Source organism: Triticum urartu, chromosome 7 (genome assembly GCF_003073215.2).
Source record: "Triticum urartu cultivar G1812 chromosome 7, Tu2.1, whole genome shotgun sequence".
NCBI classification, from domain to species: Eukaryota; Viridiplantae; Streptophyta; class Magnoliopsida; order Poales; family Poaceae; genus Triticum; species Triticum urartu.
This window is the reverse complement of record NC_053028.1, coordinates 127,262,955-127,268,372: the sequence shown is the minus strand read 5'-3', so window position 1 is coordinate 127,268,372 and position 5,418 is coordinate 127,262,955.

Sequence of the window (5,418 nt, the reverse complement as noted above, 5' to 3'; positions counted from 1 at the left end):
ACTAGCGTCTTGTTGTGGGTTCCTATATTATTCTCGAGTATGATTTGGAGAGGCAAAGCCTAGTTGTGATTCAAGTGCCTGTGGATATATCTGAAGCGAAGACCGACTTCATGCTTATGCGGGCTCAGGGTGGCGGGCTGGGTTTACTCTCTGTGTCAGGCTTTACCGCCAAATTGTGGAAGAGGAAAACTGATTATGATGGTATTGCATCATGGGGGATGGGAAGAACTATTGAATTGGATAAGCTACTTTCCCTGAATTCAGAGAAGGAGAGAAGGAGGCCCCTTACGATAATAGGGTTTGCAGAGGAAAATAATGTGGTGATCCTGTTGGCGGCTGATGGTGTCTTCACGGTCCAGCTTGAGTCATTGCAATTCAGGAAACTTGACGTACCCAGCGACAGGGTTCATCATCACCATTTGAAAGCGTCTATGCTAGAGGTACAACTAATTTGATATTTGATATCTCTTCAACATATAGTGATCTTGTGCTGTAGTGTTCTGGCCCAATTTTTCCTTTGCTGCTTGATCACTTCAACATATACCAATGGCGTTCTTTATGAAGGAAATATCCCTAGAGGCAATAATAAAGTTATTATTTATTTCCTTATATCATGATAAATGTTTATTATTCATGCTAGAATTGTATTATCGGAACATAATACATGTGTGAATACATAGACAAACAGAGTGTCACTGTATGCCTCTACTTTGACTAGCTCGTTAATCAAAGATGGTTATGTTTCCTAAACCATGGACAAAGGTTGTTATTTGATTAACGGTCACATCATTAGGTGTAATGATCTGATTGACATGACCCATTCCATTAGCTTAGCACACGATCGTTTAATATGTTGCTATTGCTTTCTTCATGACTTATACATGTTCCTATGACTATGAGATTATGCAACTCCCGTTTGCCGAAGGAACACTTTGTGTGCTACCAAACGTCACAACAGTAACTGGGTGATTATAAAGGAGCTTACAGGTGTCTCCAAAGGTAAATGTTGGGTTGGCGTATTTCGAGATTAGGATTTGTCACTCCGATTGTCGGAGAGGTATCTCTGGGCCCTCTCGGTAATACACATCACATAAGCCTTGCAAGCATTACAACTAATATGTTAGTTGTGAGATGATGTATTACGGAACGAGTAAAGAGACTTGCCGGTAACGAGATTGAACTAGGTATTGGAATACCGACGATCGCCTAGGGTTTCCACCAAGGAGGAGTCCAAGTGGTGGAAGGCACCCCGAGGTGCCTTGGGGGGGAGGGAAACCCTCCCCTGGCCGCCGCACCTAGGAGATTAGATCTCCTAGGCTGCGCACCAGCCCCCCTTGGCACCCCTATATATAGTGGAGGGGAGAGGAGGGATTTCACACCAGCCCCTGGCGCCTCCATCTCCCCCCGTTACGTCTCTCCCTCGTAGTCTTGGCGAAGCCCTGCTTCTGTGACGCCCTGCATCCACCACCACGCCATCGTGCTGCTGGATCTTCATCAACCTCTCCTTCTCCCTTGCTGGATCAAGAAGGGGGAGACGTCTCCCATCCCGTACGTGTGTTGAACGCGGAGGTGCCGTCCGTTCGGCGCTGGTCATCGGTGATTTGGATCACGTCGAGTACGACTACATCATCACCGTTCTTTTGAACGCTTCCGTGCGCCATCTACAAAGGTATGTAGATGCATCCAATGACTCGTTGCTAGATGAACTCCTAGATGATCTTGGTGAAACGAGTAGGAAAATTTTTGTTTTCTGCAACGTTCCCCAACACGAATCTCGGGCAAGTAACATACCGATGACAAAGGGAACGACGTATGTTGTTGTGCGGTCTGACCGATAAAGATCTTCGTAGAATATGTAGGAGCCAATATGAGCATCCAGGTTCCGCTATTGGTTATTGACCGGAGACATGTCTCGGTCATGTCTACATTGTTCTCGAACCCGTAGGGTCCGCACGCTTAAGGTTTCGATGACAGTTTTATTATGAGTTTATGCATTTTGATGTACTGAAGTTTGTTCGGAGTCCCGGATGTGATCACGGACATGACGAGGAGTCTCGAAATGGTTGAGACATAAAGATTGATATATTGGAAGCCTATGTTTGGATATCGGAAGTGTTTCGGATGAAATCGGGATTTTACCGGAGTACCGGGAGGTTACCGGAACCCCCCGGGAGCTATATGGGCCATGTTGGGCCTTAGTGGAAAAGAGAAGAGGCAGCCCTACATGGGCCGCGCGCCCCTCCCCTCCCTTGGTCCGAATAGGACAAGGAGAGGGGGCCGGCCCCTCTCTCTTTTCCCCCCTCCGCGAATCCTATTCCAACTAGGATTGGGGGGGGGGGGAATCCTACCCCCAAAGGGAGTAGGACTCTCCTGGCGCGCCCTCCTTGGCCGGCTGCACCCCCCTCCCTTAGTCCTTTATATACGGAGGCAGGGGCACCCCAGAGACACACAAGTTGATCCACGTGATCTTTTCCTTAGCCGTGTGCGGCGCCCCCAGCCACCATAATCCTCGATAATATTGTAGCGGTGCTTAGGCGAAGCCCTGTGGCAGTTGTACATCAAGATCGTCACCACGCCATCATGCTGATGGAACTCTACCCCAACACTTTGCTGGATCGGAGTCCGGGGATCGTCATCGAGCTGAACGTGTGCTAAAACTCGGAGGTGCCGTAGTTTTGGTGCTTGATCGGTCGGGCCGTGAAGACGTACGACTACATCAACCAAACGCTTCCGTTGTCGATCTACAAAGGGTACGTAGATCACACTCTCCTCTCGTTGCTATGCATCACCATGATCTTGCGTGTGCGTAGGAAATTTCTTGAAATTACTACGTTCCCCAACAGTGGCATCCGAGCCTAGGTTTTATATGTTGATGTTATATGCACGAGTAGAACACAAGTGAGTTGTGGGCGATATAAGTCATACTTCTTACCAGCATGTCACACTTTGGTTCGGCGGTATTGTTGGACGAAGCGGCCTGGACCGACATTACGCGTACGCTTACGCGAGACCGGTTCTCCCGACGTGCTTTGCACATAGGTGGCTTGCGGGTGACAGTTTCTCCAACTTTAGTTGAATCGAGTGTGGCTACGCCCGGTCCTTGCGAAGGTTAAAACAGCACCAACTTGACAAACTATTGTTGTGGTTTTGATGCGTAGGTAAGATTGGTTCTTGCTTAAGTCCATAGCAGCCACGTAAAACTTGCAACAACAAAGTAGAGGACGTCTAACTTGTTTTTGCAGGGCATGTTGTGATGTGATATGGTCAAGACATGATGCTAAATTTTATTGTATGAGATGATCATGTTTTGTAACCGAGTTATCGGCAACTGGCAGGAGCCATATGGTTGTCGCTTTATTTTATGCAATGCAATCGCGCTGTGATGCTTTACTTTATCACTAGACGGTAGCGATAGTCGTGGAAGCACAAGATCGGCGAGACGACAACGATGCTACGATGGAGATCAAGGTGTCGAGCCGGTGACGATGGTGATTACGACGGTGCTTCGGAGATGGAGATCACAAGCACAAGATGATGATGGCCATATCATATCACTTATATTGATTGCATGTGATGTTTATCTTTTATGCATCTTATCTTGCTTTGATTGACGGTAGCATTATAAGATGATCTCTCACTAAATTATCAAGTAGTGTTCTCCCTGAGTATGCACCGTTGCGAAAGTTCTTCGTGCTGAGACACCACGTGATGATCGGATGTGATAGGCTCTACGTTCAAATACAACGGGTGCAAAACAGTTGCACACGCGGAATACTCAGGTTAAACTTGACGAGCCAAGCATATACAGATATGGCCTCGGAACACGGAGACCGAAAGGTCGAGCGTGAATCATATAGTAGATATGATCAACATAGTGATGTTCACCAATGAAACTACTCCATCTCACGTGATGATCGGACATGGTTTAGTTGATTTGGATCACGTAATCACTTAGAGGATTAGAGGGATGTCTATCTAAGTGGGAGTTCTTTAAGTAAATTAACTGAACTTAAATTTGTCATGAAACTTAGTACCTGATAAGTATCTTGCTTGTTTATGTTTGATTGTAGATAGATGGCTCGTGTTGTTGTTCCGTTGAATTTTAATGCGTTCCTTGAGAAAGCAAAGTTGAAAGATGATGGTAGCAATTACACGGACTAGGTCCGTAACTTGAGGATTATCCTCATTGTTGCACAGAAGAATTACGTCCTGGAAGCACCGCTGGGTGCCAGGCCTACTGCAGGAGCAATGCCGGATGTTATGAACGTCTGGCAAAGCAAAGCTGATGACTACTCAATAGTTCAATGTGCCATGCTTTACGGCTTAGAATCGGGACTTCAACGACGTTTTGAACGTCATGGAGCATATGAGATGTTCCAGGAGTTGAAGTTAATATTTCAAGCAAATGCCCGGATTGAGAGATATGAAGTCTCCAATAAGTTCTATAGCTGCAAGATGGAGGAGAACAGTTCTGTCAGTGAGCATATACTCAAAATGTCTGGGTATAATAATCACTTGATTCAATTGGGAGTTAATCTTCCAGATGATTGCGTCATTGACAGAATTCTCCAATCACTGCCACCAAGCTACAAGAGCTTCGTGATGAACTATAATATGCAAGGGATGAATAAGACTATTCCCGAGCTCTTCGCGATGCTGAAAGCTGCGGAGGTAGAAATCAAGAAGGAGTGTTGATGGTCAACAAGACCACTAGTTTCAAGAAAAAGGGCAAAGGAAAGAAGAAGGGGAACTTCAAAAAGAACGGCAAGCAAGTTGCTACTCAAGAGAAGAAACCCAAACCTGGACCTAAGCCTGAAACTGAGTGCTTCTATTGCAAGCAGACTGGTCACTGGAAGCGGAACTGCCCCAAGTATTTGGCGGATAAGAAGGATGGCAAGGTGAACAAAGGTATATGTGATATACATGTTATTGATGTGTACCTTACTAATGCTCGCAATAGCACCTGGGTATTTGATACTGGTTCTGTTGCTAATATTTGCAACTCGAAATAGGGACTACGGATTAAGCGAAGATTGGCTAAGGACGAGGTGACGATGCGCGTGGGAAATGGTTCCAAAGTCGATGTGATCGCGGTCGGCACGCTACCTCTACATCTACCTTCGGGATTAATATTAGACCTAAATAATTGTTATTTGGTGCCAGCGTTGAGCATGAACATTATATCTGGATATTTTTTAATGCGAGACGGTTATTCATTTAAATCGGAGAATAATGGTTGTTCTATTTATATGAGTAATATCTTTTATGGTCATGCACCATTGAAGAGTGGTCTATTCTTATTAAATCTCGATAGTAGTAACACACATATTCATAATGTTGAAGCCAAAAGATGCAGAGTTGATAATGATAGTGCAACTTATTTGTGGCACTGCCGTTTAGGTCATATCGGTGTAAAGC